Source organism: Lactuca sativa, chromosome 4 (assembly GCF_002870075.4).
Source record: "Lactuca sativa cultivar Salinas chromosome 4, Lsat_Salinas_v11, whole genome shotgun sequence".
Lineage (NCBI taxonomy): Eukaryota > Viridiplantae > Streptophyta > Magnoliopsida > Asterales > Asteraceae > Lactuca > Lactuca sativa.
In genome coordinates, this window is record NC_056626.2 from 347,767,031 (window position 1) to 347,785,927 (window position 18,897).

Below are 18,897 nucleotides of genomic sequence, written 5' to 3' on the forward strand. Positions count from 1 at the left end.
TTGAGGAGGTTGCGTTTATAAGATTGAACCTATCTCTATTATTTGTTTAGTGTACGTTGCATAATTGTACATAGTTAGGATGTTATAGCCATAGAATGCTTGATTTAGCCTTTCTTCCTATTCCTTGTTTGATTGTGGACTTGAGGCAGAATCATTTATTCGACTGTATATCGATCCATGTACTGTGTACGATTGGCATACGCTAAGCAGATGGATAGAATAATGGGAATCTTTACGAGGCAGAGTGGTGTTGGGGAGTAGTCTAGGTCAAGTGTCTGGGTGATTAACAGTGATTCTGAGGAACCTACAGCTGTGGGTGTTTATATACCCTAGAAAAGTAGATTTCTCATGACTTGGGGTCTTGGGAGGAAGACTTGAGACAAATACAGATTGGTGTGGAAGGTAGTATTGGGCACTAAGGAACTTGCAGGAGTATGTAAGTGTTTGTGCATGCAATTTAGACTAACTCTGGTCATTTTGTTGTGTGTTTCAGTATGGTGGTTACCTAAGGTTCTGATCCAACAACCCTAAGAGGCCCAATTCTAATGATGATGAGATTCGTAGGATCTTTGTCGCCGAGGTGGCCGCAGCGATCAGAGAGGCCATACCAGAGATGGCAGGGTCTATTAAGACCATGTTGATCTAGACTTTTGACGAGCGTTATGATGTTGTCGCTAAGGGTGTTGTTGTTGCAGCCACCACAGTCGTGGCTACTGCGAGGTCGCAGGGGGTGATTCCTTGTGGTACCCAAAGTTCAGCAACATGAAGCGACTAGAGTTTGATGGGACCAAGGACCCAATTGTTGTGATGATATGTCATTTTGATATTGAGGGTTTCTTCTACACTTACTCCTACCCGGAGAATTTGATGGTTCACTTTATGTCGAACCTAATTCGCTTGGGAGCGAAGGATTAGTGGAAGTTTGTGACGGTTGACTATTCTCCTGTGAAGCGTTCTGCAGTCACTTGGGATAGATTGAATGAGATGTTCACTGATGAGTTTGTGCCATTGGTTGAGAGAGAGTGATTGGCCCAAGACTTCATGTCACTCAAGCAGAAGACAGAGACCGTGACTGAGATCACCAGGATGTTCCATGATAGGGCCATGTTTAGCCATGAACATGTGTCATTGGAGCAAGCACGTGTGAGCAAGTATCTGAGTATCCTGAGGAAGGATATCTATGAGTTCGTGGTGAACACCTCATATTAGACATTAGTTGAGTTGCCGACCAATGCCAGGAGGAAGGAGATCAAGCTAGAGACCCAGCTGAGAGAGGATAGGAGGCTCATGGGAGAGATAAGAGGCTAGTGTAGTCACAGTCGGCGACCAAGTAGTTCAAGCCTGCTGATTCAAGAACTGGAGGCAAGAGGGGCCGCACTTGTAGAGAGTGTGGCAAGGGTCATGAGGGACCCTGTCGGTCAGGGAATAGTTTCTACATGTTTGGCGAGCAGGCATATGGCAAAGGATTTCCCGAAGGGATTTTGGGTTTGATTCCCATGAGGTCTGAGTGTCCTCAGCTTGCATCGAGGACGGTTCAGGCTCCTGCTCCCATGACCTTGTGTATTAATGATGGCCGGAAGGGGAAGGCCGAGGTTTCGAGGGCTCAAGGGAGAGCATTTCAGCTAACAAGAGAGGAGGCCAGATCAGCACCAGATGTCATGGGTGGTACGTGTTTCTTTACTATTTCTGTCAATTAGATTTGTGTTTACTTATAATACTGCTCCTGTTAGGTATATTTCTTGTGAATTTTTTACCCGCTCTAGTGTTGTTTGTCTAGGGTGCGATTCGGTCTTTTGTGTCATCATCCTTCTGTCGTGGTTTTAGCATTGCATGTGAGGCCGTGAGTAGACCATTGAGGATTTATATAGTTGAGGAGCATGCGGTCTCTACTACTGACATCTATCGGGACTATATCAAGGAGATTTTTGGCGTTGGTATCCGATCAACTTTATTTATATTACGATGGTAGACGTCTGTGTTATTATGGGTAAGGATTGATTGAACTGGTTTGGGGATCTGAATGAATGTGAGTAGCAGCTCGTGACAATGTTAAACCTAAGTGGGGGAGTGCTCACCATCTACAGAGAGGGTACTCAGGTAGGACCTACCTTCTGTTCAGCCGCCAGGGTGAGACAGTGTCTACATCATGGGTGTACGGGTTATCTGGTGTATGTAGTTGATACTCGGGTTGACGAGAAGAGATTGATTTCCATTTCCGGTGTTCCCATTGAGCATGATTTTCCTGAGGTGTTCCTCCTAAGAGGCAATTGGAGTTCCAGATCGACCAGATCCCTAGTGCGGTGCGGATCAATAAGGCACCATATCGGCTTGCGCCACCAGAGATGCAGGAGTTATCCTCTCAACTTCAAGAGCTTTAGGAAAGGAGTTTATTTGGCCAAGCAGTTCAAAATGGGGAGAAGCGATCCTTTTTGTCAAGAAGAATGATGGTTTACACCAGATGTGTATTGACTATCAGGAGTTTAACAAGCTGACGATGAAGAACCATTATATGTTGCCAAGGATTGATGATTACTTCGATCAGCTGCAGGTGGCATCTTGTTTTTCCAAGATCGATCTGAGTTCTGGTTACCATCAAATGAGAGTGTGAGAGGAGGATATTCAGAAGACAACCTTATGAACTCGTTACAGGCATTATGAGTTTGTGGTGATGCCTTTTGAGCTCACTAATGCACCGACAACGTTCATGGATCTCATGAACCGAGTGTGTAGATCTATGTTGGAACGGTAAGTGATTGTATACATTGATGATATTTTGGTTTATTCGACGACAAGAGAACAACATGAGGAGCATCTATGTGAGATTCTTAAGGTTCTCCAGATGGAGAGGCTATACGCTAAGTCCTCTAAGTGTGAGTTCTGGTTGTGTGTGGTTCAGTTTCAGGGAGACCTCATCAATCAAAACGGTATCTTGGTTTAGCCAGCCAAAATTGAGGCGGTTATGCGGTGGTAGGTTTTTAAATCTTTATCTGAGATTCATAGTTTCCTTGTTTTGTCGGGATATTATCGAAGATTCATTTGAGACTTCTCCAAGATTGCAGTTCCTCTCACTAAGTTGACGAGCAAGGATGTTGTGTTTAGTTGGGGGCCTGATCAGCGGTCATCATTCGAGACACTTTAGCAGAGACTTTGTGAGGCGCCGGTACTTGCCCCCCTGAGGGAATTAAGGACTTTATGGTCTATTGTGACGGTCCATCTCGGGACTGGGTGTTGTTTTGATGCAAAGAGGGTATGCAATTGCATACGCTTCGAGGAAGCTGAAGCCTCATAAGGCAAAGTATCTAACTCGTGATCTTGAGTTGGTGGGAGTGGTTTTCGCCCTCAAGATTTGGCACCGTTATCTTTACGAGGTTCAATGTATTATCTACACGAACCATAAGAGTCTGTGATATCTTATGGATCGGTCTAATTTGAGCATGAAATAGAGGAAGTGGCTCGATGTAGCAAAGATTAGGACTGTGAGATTCTATATCACCAAGGAAAGGCCAATGTGGTGGCTGGTACTTTGAGCAGGAGGACAGTAAGTACCCCGATTTGGGATGTGTGTTTAAGGTTGAACATAGTGACTCCAATCTTGGAGATGACCAAGGATTCGCAGTCGGAGGCTATCAAGGGGGAGAATCGGAAGAGTGAGCGGGTGGTTGGTCAGGTTTATGCTTTTGATATTGATAGCAGGGGATTATTGACACTTCATGGTCGGGTTTGGTTGCCCTATGCTAATGGGGCTCAACAAGTGTTGATGGATCAGGCCCACAAGTCGAGATTTTACATTTATCTGGGGGCTACAAAGATGTATCATGATTTGAGACATGTCTACTGGTGGTCGTGTATGAAGAAGAATATGGAGTTGTTTGTGGAGCAATGCTTGACCTTCCACAAGGTTAAGGTCGAACATCAGCACCCTCATGGCAAGTTGCAACCCTTGGAGGTTCCACTGTGGAAGTTGCAGCAGATTACGATGGATTTCATTACAAAGTTGCCAAAGACAGCGAAGGGTTTTGATTCTATTTGAGTGATAGTTGATCATTTAACGATGAGTGCTCACTTTCTAGCCATATATGAGAGCTCTTTTGCCGAGAAATTGGTCGAGATTTATGTCGAAGAGGTAGTGGCTCGTCATGGGGTGCCTAATTCCATTGTCTCAGACAGTGATGTTCATTTCACTTCCAGATTTTGGAAGAGGTTTCATGGGTAGTTGGTTACCAGATTGCATTTCAGTACCGCCTATCATCCGCAGACAGACGGGAAGAGCGAGCAGACTATTCAGATACTCGAGGATATGTTGATATCCCACATCATTGACTTCGATGGTAGATGGGACTCCTACCTTCCATTGGCTGAATTTTCCTACAACACAAGCCATCATGCCAGTATTGGTTTGCCTCCCTTCGAGCTCTTGTATGGGAGGAAGTATCGAAATCCTATCTGTTGGGGAGAGGTCGGACAGAGAGTCATGAGGAGCACTGAGATTGTGCTCAAGACAACAGAGCTTATTCATCAGGTCAGACAGAGGTTGCTGACGTCCCAAAGACGCCAGAAATTTACGCATATCGGCACCACTCCGAGTTGGAGTTTCAGGTTAGAGATTTGGTGCTCTTAAAGGTATCACCTTCGAAAGGTGTTATTCGATTCAGGAAGCAGGGAAATTTGGGCCCTATATTTATTGTCCCTTTTAGAGTAGTAGCCCAAGTGGGCAAGGTGTCACACCGGTTAGAGCTGCCTAAGGAGTCGAGTCAGATTAATGACACCTTCCATGTTTCCCAATTACAGAAGTGTGTGGTCAATGAGACAACTGTGGTTCCTCTGGAGGACATTTAAGTCGATGGTCACCTGAATTACATCGAGAGATCGTCCGCACTTTTGGATAGGAAAGTGAAGACCTTGAGGAAAAGGGTAGTGAACTTGGTCAAAGTACAAGGGCAACATCGAAAAGGCTTTGAGTGGAATTGGGAGCCCGAGGCCGAGATGCGTGATCATTACCATGATCTTTTCACAACAGCTGACTTCGAGGGCGAACTCTGATTCTAGTAGGGGAGAATTGTAACACCCGTTTCCAGGTATTTCCATTTTCAACCTTTAAATGACAAATTTTCGCAAAATAAGCCCTTACATTGGGCGTACATGAAGAGTACGCCAGGAGTAAGTCTTTAAAAAGGATCGTGTCAAAGGTTGAGTATGATAGGTGTACACGTGAGAATGTTGGACGTACTCATGTTGTTCCCAAACCCTAAATTTTTAGGGTTGTGTCCCCTATTTAAGCATCTTATTCGTCCTTGGACATTATTATGACCAACCTCCATTCCTCTTAGCCATAATATCGAAACCATTGCCCTTGGGAGTGAGAATTGAAGCCTTTGAGTGATTTTTAAGTGTTCTTGGTGGTGAAGGAAGAATATTGAAGAAGTGGTGTTGCACTCAAGCTCTTGGATACAGAATCTACACCTAATTGTTCAACTCTGGAAGGTATAAATTTCATACCTTGAGGCTTGCTTTGCTAGATCTTGTTTAAGCTTAAGTTTATGTTCATTTTGTCCAAAAACCTTGGTCTTTGTGAATATGGACTACTCCAGACCATTTAAATTTTCCTTTCAGACATTTTAGAGTGCATGGTTTCATAAAAATGCAGGTTTAGTCCTTTCTTTTCATTCATGCATGATTTATGGAGTTTTTGGTGATGTTACAAGTTAGAATTTTAGGATTAATCTCTCTTTAGCCATGAAAAAGCATAAATTTGGAGCCTTTATGAATTAGAATGTCTTTTATGGTCAGATATGAGGATGGGGTAAAGTGTCATAATGATTAATAACTTAAAAATTATGTTTGGGTTTAGGTCGCGTATGTTGAGTATTATGTTTGGGTTTAGGTCGCGTATGTTGAGTGTATATCTGGCTACACCCGGCGTAGCAGGATGCAAAACTCGTTATTCAAGTCTTGTACTCTACGCCCAGCATAGAGCTTGAGTATGTTGTGCGTAAGGTCAAATGTGTCGACCTTTGATTTTCTTTGAGTTTTTGACAAAGTGCCCCTTTTGGCCAATTTGTGAGGGTTTTGGTTTTGGAAGGGGCACAATGGTCTTTTGCCAAAATTATGGATTAGAATTGGCTTGGGACTAGTTATGTATGGAAGATAACCTTAATTGTTAATTAGGGTTATTTGGTATAACTAATAGGCGGAGTCTAGTTCCGACAGTTCAGGTGTGAGTTCTATCAATCATATGTGTGAGGTGAGTCTCCTCACTATTATTATCCGTGTTATAGAATATACGTGTTGACCAGTTGGATCTATGTTCTATTACTGTGATATGTGTTACTAAGTGTGATGAGACTTTAGGTAGTCTTAGGGATTGCTGATAATCCATAGGGCGTGTTGTTTTCCCACTCAGACTTCGGATAGTTTCTAGGGTTGCTAATAAACCATAGTTGTTTATTTATGTTGTGTTGTAGGCGATACTTTGGGGAACTCACTAAGCTTCATGCTTACGGTTGTTTATAAATGTGTTTCAGGTACTTCTGATGATCGTGGGAAGGCAAAGACTTGACTTTACACATTTGCCTATAGTTTTTAACTATGGATATATTGGGACACTCTAATATTTTTATGATGATTTGTATTTGATACTTGAGATTTTTCATGAGATGGGTTTTTATGAACAATGTTTTTAGTTAATTAAAAATGAAAAAAATTGGTTTGAAAATTTGGATGTTACAAAGCTTCAAAGACCTAAAAACACGAATCTAGGAATCAATGTGAACCAAATATGTTAAGATTAGAAGGAATACATACATTAGAAGTAGGTAGATTGTGAAATGAAAGATTGAAACACAAAGAGCGGTGTACTTGTCAAGTGTGGGGACCAGTTGGTAGAAAAATTAAAATTTTGGAGCACGAGGCATCAAATGGGATCAAGACGCGCACTTTATCTTTGAGTTGACGAAGATACGCGTGGAGTACCCTCTATGTGCGACGTGCACTCTTTATTTTTATTTTTAACACTTATGGTCCCCGGTTTGTTTCACCTATTCCATTTATACCCCCAAAAGCCTAAACTTTTCCTAAAACATCCACCATTTGAGTATACAAATTTTAGTGTATCAAAAGTTTCAAGGCAAGAAAAGAATGATGTAACACATCTTATATAGATAATTCCCATAAATAACAGGGAACTTCATAAAACAAATCAGGCAAATCACATATAAAATCATCTAAAAGTTTTGAAAGATGAAAAGGCCAATAAGAAGACAAATTGCTAGGAAAATTGTCAGCTAGATGCAATCTGCCTCCATAGTACGAGTGCACGAAGAGCATCACAATAAGTAAATCAATATAACACTAATGGTCTACTACGATATGACGAAACCATTATATCAATCCAACTTATAAGAAAGTAATCTTATTATATCTACTACTATATGACGAAACCATATTAACACAAGGGCTAACACTGGTGGATTCAACCACCATCAAGACAATGATAGAACAACAAATCTATGACGCCGTGGAAGCTTACGGGGCGAACAGAAAAGAAGAAAATGAAAAACAGCAAAAACAAACACAGTCAAGCACCTGTGAGAAGTTTATGAGTAGGGGTGCAAACGAGCCAAGCTACTCGCGAGCTACTCGGGATCGGCTCGCTAAAAGCTCAACTCGAAACCAGTTTTAAATGAGCCCAGGCCGTGCTCGAGCTTAATATTAAGCTCGTTCATTAAACGAGCTCGAGCTCGAGCCTATGTCACTAAGCTCAATTAGGCTCGCGAGCCTAAACGAGCCTTTATAAAATATAATTTATTATTATTTTCTTATATTAAAATAAAAACATATTTAAGAAATTATGGATTTCGGGTATTAGTAAACGAGCTTGAGACGAGCTTAAGCTTATTTAGGCACATCAACGACAAACGAGCCGAGCCCGAGCCGAGCTTGTATAATTCTTTACGAGCTCGAGCCGAGCTCAGTAAAAGAAAGCTCGAATCGAGCCGAGCTCAAGCTCGAGCCTCATATAACTTAAACGAGCCCGAGCCGAGCCTGGCCAGGCTCGGGCTCGGCTCGGCTCGTTTGCACCCCTATTTATGAGAAACAAACCAAGATCCTTATATGGAGATGAAGGAATAAATGGTCTTACCCAATGGATAAAAGAGATGATGTCAACCCTAGAAACCGACAGATGTGTTACATATTGTTGAGTTAAATTAACTACTCGTATGTTTATGAGTTCGAGTTTGATCTGGTGGAATACTCATGTCAAAACCTTAGGCGTAGATGCGGCCTACACAATTTCCTAGGAAGAATTGAAGAAGCTGGTAAGAAATGGATTTTATTATAGCGAGGACATAATAAGGATGAATCAAGGACTCTATCACCTGACTACAAGAAAATCAAACTTGGTAGTGTATATCATGTGCTTTGAAGACCTACCCACCATATGTCCATAATTTATCGACTCAAACATTCAGAAGATCGAAGCATACATCAAGGGGGTCACTCCACAAATTCAAAGGATGGTAATTGTGGCCAAGCTCAACACCTGCAAAGGTGCTAAGCAATTGGCCTTTAGCCTGAAGGCTAGTAAAGAGAAGATCAAGAATTACACAGGACAATGGGAAGGAAACTCATCGGGAAAGTTTAGTCATTCCTCATGGGAGAAACGAGACAACAAGAAATCCCAGAATAGGTCAGCCTTTCCACAAAGAGGATACTTGGGGAGTCTCCCTAAGTGTATTTAGTTCCATTATCACCATCAAGGCCTATGCAAAAAAATTTTCAACCATCACTGTAACCAAAATGCCGATGTAGGATGAATGCTAAAATAAGGAACAATAAAGAGAAAAAATGTTCGAAGTGCGGAAAGCAAGGCCATTAAGAAAAATACTGCTCAAAAGAAAGTAAGGCCATTAAAGAAACACTTGAAGCAAAGCATTTAGGAAAGACAAGAAGTATGTAACCTACAAATTGCTAGAAAGGATAGAATGCCCTACGTAAAACATCTATGTATTAACTATGTTGTAAAATAAAAGAGCTTACAATCCTTAAGAGTTTATATACTCATAAGATTAGTGGGATACATGATGTACTCATCTACCTTTATCATCAGACGACTACAAGTGATTACTCCATAAATAGAAACTCTAAAATGAGAACAACAATGTGAAATCAATGTTTACATCTAGAGACCATATTATAGGAATCTCTCAAGAAAAATAACATAAATTATAATTGAAATGAAGACAATCATGGGTTTCCTATCGGTGTAAAATATGATTACACTAAATCTAAACAAGAAAAAAACAAAGGAATAACAACATAAAGGTGTAATACCATTTACTTCCTGACTTCTCGTGAAGATGAAGAATTAGAAGTAGAAACAATAAAATGAAACAAACATCTAAAAATAATACAACCAATGAATAATAAACTCTTTCAAACTATACCTAGAGAAACAATATGAGAGAATCAATTCTGGATCAAGAAAAAAACCCTCCTCCCTTAACCAAATTTTGGTGATTTACACTACAATCTATATTTAGGGACGAAATTCTTTCAACATGGGGATTATGTAACAGCTAAGGAAAATACGTCAACAACATCATACTGGGATAGTTAATGACGTAACATTTATCTAATATCAATAAAAATATACAACTTCATCCTTACATGTCAAAATATTTCAAGTTAGCCTAAAAATCCCAGGATTAGGGAAGCGAAAATTCTTACCACCATATAAATATTAACGCATTTAGATAGTACACGTCAAGAAGATTGAAAAAATATAAAAAAATCATAAAAATTCGACTCTATATGGAAAATATATGATCTATATAAAATATAAAAGTTAACTCCGCAAAAGGAATGTGTGTCGTAAATAGTGAAAGGAAAATCAGTTGAGTTTTAGCAAAAACTTTGTAAAGGAGAATTGAAGTACTCCTCTTTATAAAACCAATGCGACAAAAAATGCCGAAAAATGAGTCCGTACGAGAAATATATGATTTTTTCAAAATCAGTTAAAATTATAAAATGAGAGATAATAATAAACATGGAATTAGTCAATGCAGCCTACAGGAAAGTTGTAGTACTTGTCGATAGCTACGAATCGATATATGGAACTGTTGAAACATAAAAGTGACCCTCTTGAACGAAAACACCGCAACCATCTATCTACCGCAACGGTTCACCATCCGCGATCATCCCAGCACCCGAAGTTAGTTCTTCTTCAGCATCTGCAGTCCATTGTTATATTTTTCTTATCCTTATGTAATGTACTCAATTATCCATCATGCCTTGCACGGCTGCTTATAGAGTAGTTTATTTATGAGACTCTATAAATAGAGACTCTTTCTGATGTATAAAATACAACTTCTTACTACACAAGATTTCTTCTTCAACCATCTCTCTTATCACTTGATGACTTGTGAATTATTCTAAATATATTTCTCCAAGTTATCTTCTTCATTTCTCTATCTTACTACTCTTCTCACTCTAAATTGCTACTGAAACATATCAAACTATAACCTCTCTCCAGAGTAAGTCTTTTAGACTTAATCACTAAACTTGATCTTCCTTATTAACTTGGAGTGAATGCATTCATTGTTACGAATTAGTTTAAGTGTATTCTTGATATAACAATTGTTGTCGTTTATATTTCTTTACTTTCTGCAACTAACTATTTAACTATATTATTGTTGAGCTTTTAGATCCTTTGAGATTAACTATTCCGCAATATACTTGTTCTAACATTTGTTCAAGTGTGTCTCCAAGTTTTTCTCTCAATAATTGGTATCAGAGCCAATGTGGTTGCTTTTTGAATATCGGAACTCTGATTTTCTCATTAAGCCTTCTATACCACTAAAGCTCATTTTTCAAAAAAAAAAAAAACAAAACAAAATGCCACAATCGTTATCTCTTAATATCTCCAATAGTGTTGGTGGTTCTAACCGAGCTCCAATACTAGTAGCAAATGAATATCATCACTGCTCACAAAGAATGGAGAGGTACTTAAGAAGACTGGGTAGAGATGTATGGCAATCCGTGGAAGAAGGACCACACATTCCAGTCCTTACCCTAGTCCAAACTGACAGCGCGACAACCAGGCTAGGAGGAGGTCAACCAACCATGAGTCGTCCCACCAAGGATGATCTCAATAAAATGGAAAATGATGTTGTTGCTTTTTATGAAATTTCTTGTGGTGTTGCTCCTGACAACTTTGATAATATCATAAATTGTAAGTCAGCAAAAGAGATCTGGGATGTACTCAAGAACCTGTACGAAGGCTCAGAACAAGCACAAGATAAGAAGCTCACTACTGCACTCAACGACTTCAATAACTTCAAAGCTCATACGAGTGAAAGTTTGGAAGACTCCTTTAAGAGATTCAACCTGATAGTCAAAAAGTTATCAAATGCTGGTACCATCCGCAACAACCATGAAACCAATCTTCAGTTCCTTAATGGCTTAGGAAGACATTGGACTACGGCTAAGATGATAGTCCAAGGCGACAAGAAGATTCACTCTTTATCACTCTACAAACTCTATGGAGAGCTCCAAGCACAAGAATCCATTGTACTCAAAGACTGTGCTGACTTCAGAGGACCACTTGCTCTCATAGCACAAGCTCCACCGCAGTCACCCTACTCTTCATCGTATGATACCTCAACACAGTTATACGAAGTGGATTCTTAGTATGATGATGAAGAAGAATTTCAGAAGGCTATTGCTCTTGTTAGCCAACAGTTCAACCGCATACCACCTTCTTCTTTCCGCAAGAATCAACAATTCAACAAACCTCCATTCAACCGTAACTTCGGTCCTCAGAACAACCATTCTTGATATCCTAAAGGCTCTCAGAACAATCAACAAAAGGAGGTACCGCAGTCTCCTCAGAACAATGACTCCGGTACTCAAACAGAAGACAAGACTGATGTTGTGATTTGTCACAAATGCAATAAAGAAAATCACTTCGCAAAAGACTGTAAGGCCAATGTAGTCAAGGACAGAGCATTCTATCTTAGAATGGCTCAAGAGTTGGAAGAAAAAGAAAAGGCAAGGGCATATGTGGCCCAAGTTAAAAGAGACCATCATGTTTGGTCATCAGGAGATGAAGAAGAGAAAATCATCAGTGTTAAAGGAAAAGGGAAAATCTACATGTTGGCCACTGCGGATGATGAAGGGTCAGCAATGTTGAACAAAAACTACTGCTACATGGCAAAGGATGGGACTCTAAGCATCGTTGAACAAGTAAAACTCATGATCCAAACTTTAAATTATAGTATGCATGGCTGTCAACCCTACATAGATGATCTCAATGACACTTGTGCTGCCGTCCTTACAGACTATAACAAAGCCTGAGATGAGAAGAACATTGCATCCCAAGAGATGTTCCATGTGAGAGGAAGACTGGATAACAAGAGACTTAAGATGGCAATGTTAGAGAAGGATTTAGAGTTAGAGAAAGATGCTAGAATGCTAAGTGAAACCCAATTAGAGATAGCTTTGAACCAGAGAGATTTAGCTCAGAGGGAAATTGTACGCTTAAATCTCTTAATTGAAATTTTTTTTAATGAAAGTGAGGCTATTGAAAATTTGGTAAACAATGAAACCGTGGACAATACATATAATTGGGGTTGGTGAAATAGGTATCCTACCGCAATGGATTCCTCACCCCGGTTCAACAAAGACAGAGTGTACAAGACTTTTCCCGAAGATATCAAAACTCACTTCGATAGATTACACAATTTGAGCAATAATTGTGTCATTGAGGAAATTGTGCCCGAGGATTCTGGTCACACATGTGATCAAACTCCCATCTGTGTCACCACTCATTCAAATTCTCAAACTTCATCTGTAGTTGATGAAGAAATTGTTGTTGAAGGCCCCGAAGTCTCAAAGTAATTTCCATCTTTGTCCTCAGACCACAGTGTTCCACACTGTAGTCAAATGTCCCAGAAGTGTCCCACCGCAGTTTCATCTAAAACCTACTCTGCGGTAGTCAAATCATCTCTACCAAAACAATCAGTTCAAGGAACCACAACTCTTCAGCCGATTTCCATGAGTTACCTATTGAAAATTTTGAAGTAGGCCAATGCTCTCAAATTCCAGAATCCTCAAGTTCTGATGATTCTAGCCCATGTTTTCAAAATCGTTCAAAAGGTTCCAGTAAACCGCAGTTGAATAACAATGACTGCGGTTCACCAAAATCCTTGGCAAAAAGAGCTTTCAAAGAAGAAATTAGATCTCGAACCACAAACAGACAAAGCTTTTCAAAAAATAAGAAACATGTGAGAATTCCAAAATCTAAGAGTCCAGAAAAATTTGTTTTCACAAACTATATTTCAAAAAACTCTTCTTTCATGAAAACAAGCAAAAAAGGATGTTCAGTTTCAAAAGTCATTCCTGCTACTTCTGACATAACCCAAAAAGGTGTCAAACTTGTAAGAAACTACGTTTTTCAGGTCTATTCCTCAAAAGACACTAATTGGAAAAGAATTTTACCCACTCCAACACTTTTAAAATCACATCAAAACAAGTGGAAGGGAATCTTACCAAATCCACCTAAAGGGACTCAAAGATTTACACGTGCTAAACCTCATTCAAAAAAAACTTTTCAGAAACCAAATGTCAAATCTTTTAGAAGTTACCCACCTCGGACAAATATCAAGTCCAATTCACTCTATAAACCGCTGACTAAGCATAATGTCAGATTCAATGACAAACTCTCTTTTTGTAAATGTCAGTGTAGTTGTCAAAAAGTTTTATCTCATGTCAAGTCAAATCAAATTCGGAAACCTCGTACTTTTCAAAAACCTCGCAACAATCCAAATCTGAACAAACACCCAGGACTAGGTCTAAAAGTTGACAAAAGACCTGTCCACGCAACCTCGGACTATGCATCATTTAAAAATACATCAATTGTCAAACTTGTTTTGATGCCTAAACTAACAGTGTAATTCTTAGGCTTTGTGCAAGGAGGAACAAGAAGAAGAATGGTTAATTGACAGTGCCTGCTCCTTGCACATGACCGGAAGGTTAGAGTACCTTCGGGATTTCAGGCCTATATGCAATGGTGGAAATGTCACGTTTGGCAACAATGCAAACGATGTCATCCGAGGTTACGGTGTTCTCACTACGGGGAACTTTTCCATTCAGAAGGTTGCTTATGAAGAAAGCCTTAAACACAATCTTATCAGTGTTGGCCAACTATGTAAAGCAGGACATCGTGTTGAATTGGACGATCAATTCGGTTACATAATGACGAGTGATCGAAGCACTTGCTTAATCAAATCTCGCTCCGAAGGCACAATGTATCCTCTGGATGTTTCTCTCATCATTGGTAAACCGCAGCTGTGCTTTCTGTCCAAAGCTGTATCCGAAGTCTGCTGGCTATGGCATCGCAAGCTAGCTCATCTCAACTTTCGGTACATCAACAATCTCGTCACTAGAGAACTAGTCTGCGGTCTCCCCATTCTCAAATTCAGCAACGATACCCTTTGTCCAGCTTGTGAATGCGGTAAACAATCAAAAGCAAGCCATCCTCTGATAATGGATTCTTCCATCTCTGAATCACTGGAGCTATTACACATTGATCTCTGCGGTCCCTCAACCGTAGCCAGTCTTCACCACAAAAAGTATATACTGGTTATTATTGATGACTATACACGCTTCACATGGGTCTTCTTTCTCAAACTCAAATCAGAGACACCGCAAATCTTCATTAACTTCATCAAAGAAATCGAACTTCAAATCAAGCTTCCAGTCAGACGCATCCGCAGTGATAATGGAACTGACTTCACTAATCATCTTCTCAACAGTTTCCTGGTTTCCAAAGGCATCTCTCATAACTTTTCAGCACCCTATACACCGCAACAAAATGGTGTAGTAGAAAGAAGGAACCACACACTCGTTGAAGCAGCCAGATCCATGCTTAACTTCGCCCAACTTCCTCTCTACTTCTGGGCTGAAGCAGTAGCAACCACATGCTTTGTTCAAAACCGAAGTATCGTGTGCAAGCATCTCAATAAAACACCATATGAAGGTCTCAACAATCACAAACCCAATGTTCGTTTCTTTCATATCTTTGGATGTAGATGCTTCGTGATCAACAATAGAGACCAACTCAACAAGTTTGCACCAAAGTTTGACGAAGGTATCTTCCTTGGTTATTCCACTAACAAGGTTGCATATCGAGTGCTCATCAGACGAACAAGGTTGATCATTGAAAGCTTTGATGTGAAATTTGATGATTCTCACATCCGCATCGCACCTCCGTCCACCGAAACCACTGCAATCATGGAAAGTGACGTTCCAGTCACTTCCGGACCTCTGAATCCAGTTGAAGTCAACTATGATGATCTTTTTGATCCCATTGAAACGACGAAACTATCCGAAGTTCTGGTGTCACCCGTAGCTCAACAACAACATGCCGACGTATCTGGAGCATCTCTATCTTAAGTAGTATCGCTCAATACTTCCACCTCTCCGGTTGAGGGGGAAAGCTCTACTCCGGATCTTGTCGTAACCGTTGAGGTTCCAGTACTTGATGCTACTTACATTCCTGCCCGAAGCGAAGCTTCTCCATCAAACGAACCTTCGGGCTTAGATGATCAATTCATAGAGAATATTGACACTAGAACCGATCCTAGAATTGTCACTCTCCCATCTGCTTTCCAGGGGGAACCTTCTCAGGTTCCAGGGGAACTCCTATCCGCAATCCAGGGGGTACCTCAACCTCTGCCGATTACTCAAGAAAATTCTGCTCCAATAGATCAAGATGATTCAGCAGGATGTTCTCAAATCCAGGGGGAACTGCCATCTCCAACAGCAGATTCCTCTGACATCCAAGATATCCCTTCCACCGCAGCTGCTGATCATTTGATGCCACGTCTTCATGTATGGACGAAAGACCACCCACTAGGTCAAATTATTGGCAAACCATCTGCAGGTATCCAGACTCGGTCTTCCAAGGACTTATCTGATCACTGCCACTATGCAGCATTTATGTCTTCGGTAGAACCTAGAACGATCAAAGAAGCATTGCTTGAACCGGACTGGATAACCGCAATGCAAGAAGAATTAGAAGAATTTGAAAGAAACAAAGTATGGCAACTTGTTCCTCTTCCACAAGGTCATACTATTGTTGGTACAAGATGGGTGTTCAAGAATAAGCTAGATGAATCTGGCTCAGTGATCAGAAACAAGGCAAGAATTGTTGCCAAGGGCTATAGTCAACTAGAAGGCATTGAATACGATGAAACATATGCTCCAGTAGCACGCATGGAAGCCATCCGGATCTTTCTAGCATACGCAGCCCACAAAAATGTCAAGGTACACCAGATGGACGTTAAGAGTGCTTTTCTCAATGGGGAACTAAAAGAAGAGGTTTATCTTCAGCAACCTCCAGGATTTGAAAATATTGAATTTCCAGATCACTGCTACAAGCTTGAAAAAGCAGTCTATGGTATGAAACAAGCCCCAAGAGCTTGGTATGAGACACTCTCTGAATTCCTTGTCTCATCCAGGTACAAAAGAGGAGTGATTGATCCCACATTATTCAGAAAAACAAATGGTGACCACCTTATGATGGTACAAATATATGTGGATGATATCATTTTCGGGTCGACTGATCAAGGCATGGTAGATGAATTTGCTAAGCTCATGACCAACAAATTCAAAATGAGCATGAATAGAGAGATTAATTTCTTTCTAGGTCTTCAAGTCAAACAAATTCAGCAAGGAATATTCATTCATCAAGAAAAATACACCACTGAACTTCTGAAGAAATATTCAATGGACAACTGCTCTTCTGCTAAGGTCCCTATGGCCTTCGGTTATAAGATCTCTGCTGATCCCTCCGGAGAATCTGTAGATCACAAGACTTATAGAGGTATCATTGGTTCACTGATGTACCTCACCGCAAGCAGACCTGACATTGTATTCGCAACTGGTGTATGTGCAAGATACCAGGCTGATCCAAAAGTGTCTCGCATGACCACAACCAAACAAATTCTTCGGTATCTTAAAGGAAGCAAATGAATGGGTTTATGGTATCCCGCAGGCAACGACTTCAGTCTTCAAGCCTTCACGGATGCGGATCATGCAGGATGCAAGCTCGATAGAAAAAGTACATCAGGTGGATGCCAATTCCTAGGAGGAAGACTTGTCAGCTGGTCTTCAAGGAAGAAAACGTGTGTATCTCTATCTACTGCAGAAGCCGAGTATGTGGCCGCAGCCAGCTGTTGTTCCCAAGTTCTTTGGATGAAGACTCAATTGCTAGACTATGGGTACAGAATGCTGCAGATACCAATTTATTGTGACTCTGAAAGTGCTATAGCGATCTCTCATAATCCTATTCAGCACTCTAAGACAAAACATATTGAGTTACGGTATCATTTCATCAAAGATCATATTCTGAAAGGTAATATTGAACTCAACTTTGTTCCTACTCATGAAGAGATTGCTGATGTTTTTACAAAAGCACTTGACTATAAAAAAGTCAATGCATTCTTACAAATGTTGGGAATGATGAATCCAGACCCGCAATTCTTTCTGAAGTGTTAGCTACCGCAGACCATCATTGGTCTCCATTGCGGTTCTAACTGAGAATTACATATGATAGATGGTTTTGGTACTGCAGTCTAGGTACCGCAACCATATGTCATACGTATCTCTCATGGGTTCTAATGATCTTTTATTTCTAACTTTTGTACAAGTGTTTTTCTCACAGATTCTCTCTGAAATCCTTCTTTGTTCATCCGCGATGAAGTTTCTCAACCGCAATGATAATTCCATCCGCAATCATATAAAATAAATTCCAACAGTTTCATTAACTTTCAAATCTTTGTGTGCTATTTAATGATCCTTCATTAAATAAAATACAAACATTCCCTTTAGAAACCGTCACATTCCCTTTCTGAATAAACCCCTTATCAGACCTATTTTAGGGATGATGACAAAAAGAACGATTCCCAAATAAATCCATCCTCAACTTGTCCTTTCCTCTCCCAACCACGTCCCATCAGTTACAACTTTCTCTCTAATCACCCCATGTTTACCTGACGTATTTCCATGCGTCTAATCCTCCATTAAATGCAAACCTTTTTTTGAAATCTCTCAAAATCTTTCCAAAACCCGTTTCATCTTCGTGTGGCTGAGATTTAATTCCAAAATCATTGATTCCCCCCCAAAAAAACCCCATTCGACTTCTTACCCTCTTCTATCTTTTACCTAGGGTTAAAATCCATTTTACCTCCTTTATAAACCTGTCTTCTTCCCTAAAATCGTTTATGCTCTCTGTTTAATCGATTGTTCTCTCTCAACTCTCCAAAACTCCCATAACTCTCAAGAACTCCATTCTCTTATCTCTCAATGGCAAAATCAGGTGCATCAAAGAAGCAATCCAAGGCTTCAGGCTCCATGAATCCAACTGGTTCCACATCTCCAATGATAGCTTCAAGTAACTTCAGAGCAGTTTTTGAAGATCATCCGTCTTATAATGCCCCCAACAAAGCTTATGATCAAGTTTCTCAAGAACCATATTCTGTTTGGTCCATTCGACGCATTCACTGACGTTGTTCCTGTTTCTACATTCTTCAAGTGTGCCTTTTCTGCATACCGACCAATGGAGAACCCACAAGAAGTGCATCTCAACCTTATCGATGATTCTTTGGTCATCTTGACCAAATAGAAGTTCTTGTCTGCCATAAATCTTTTGATTCATCCCTCCATCAAGATCTTCACACCGTCGTTATCTAACATCACCACCGCACTCTACCAAATGGGTTATCAGAAACCGATCCGAGGGATTGGTGAATTAAAGAAGAACCAACTGTCTGCGGTTTGGTAGTTCGTATGCCATTTCGTCATCCGCTGTCTATCTGGCCAAACCGGAGGCATCGA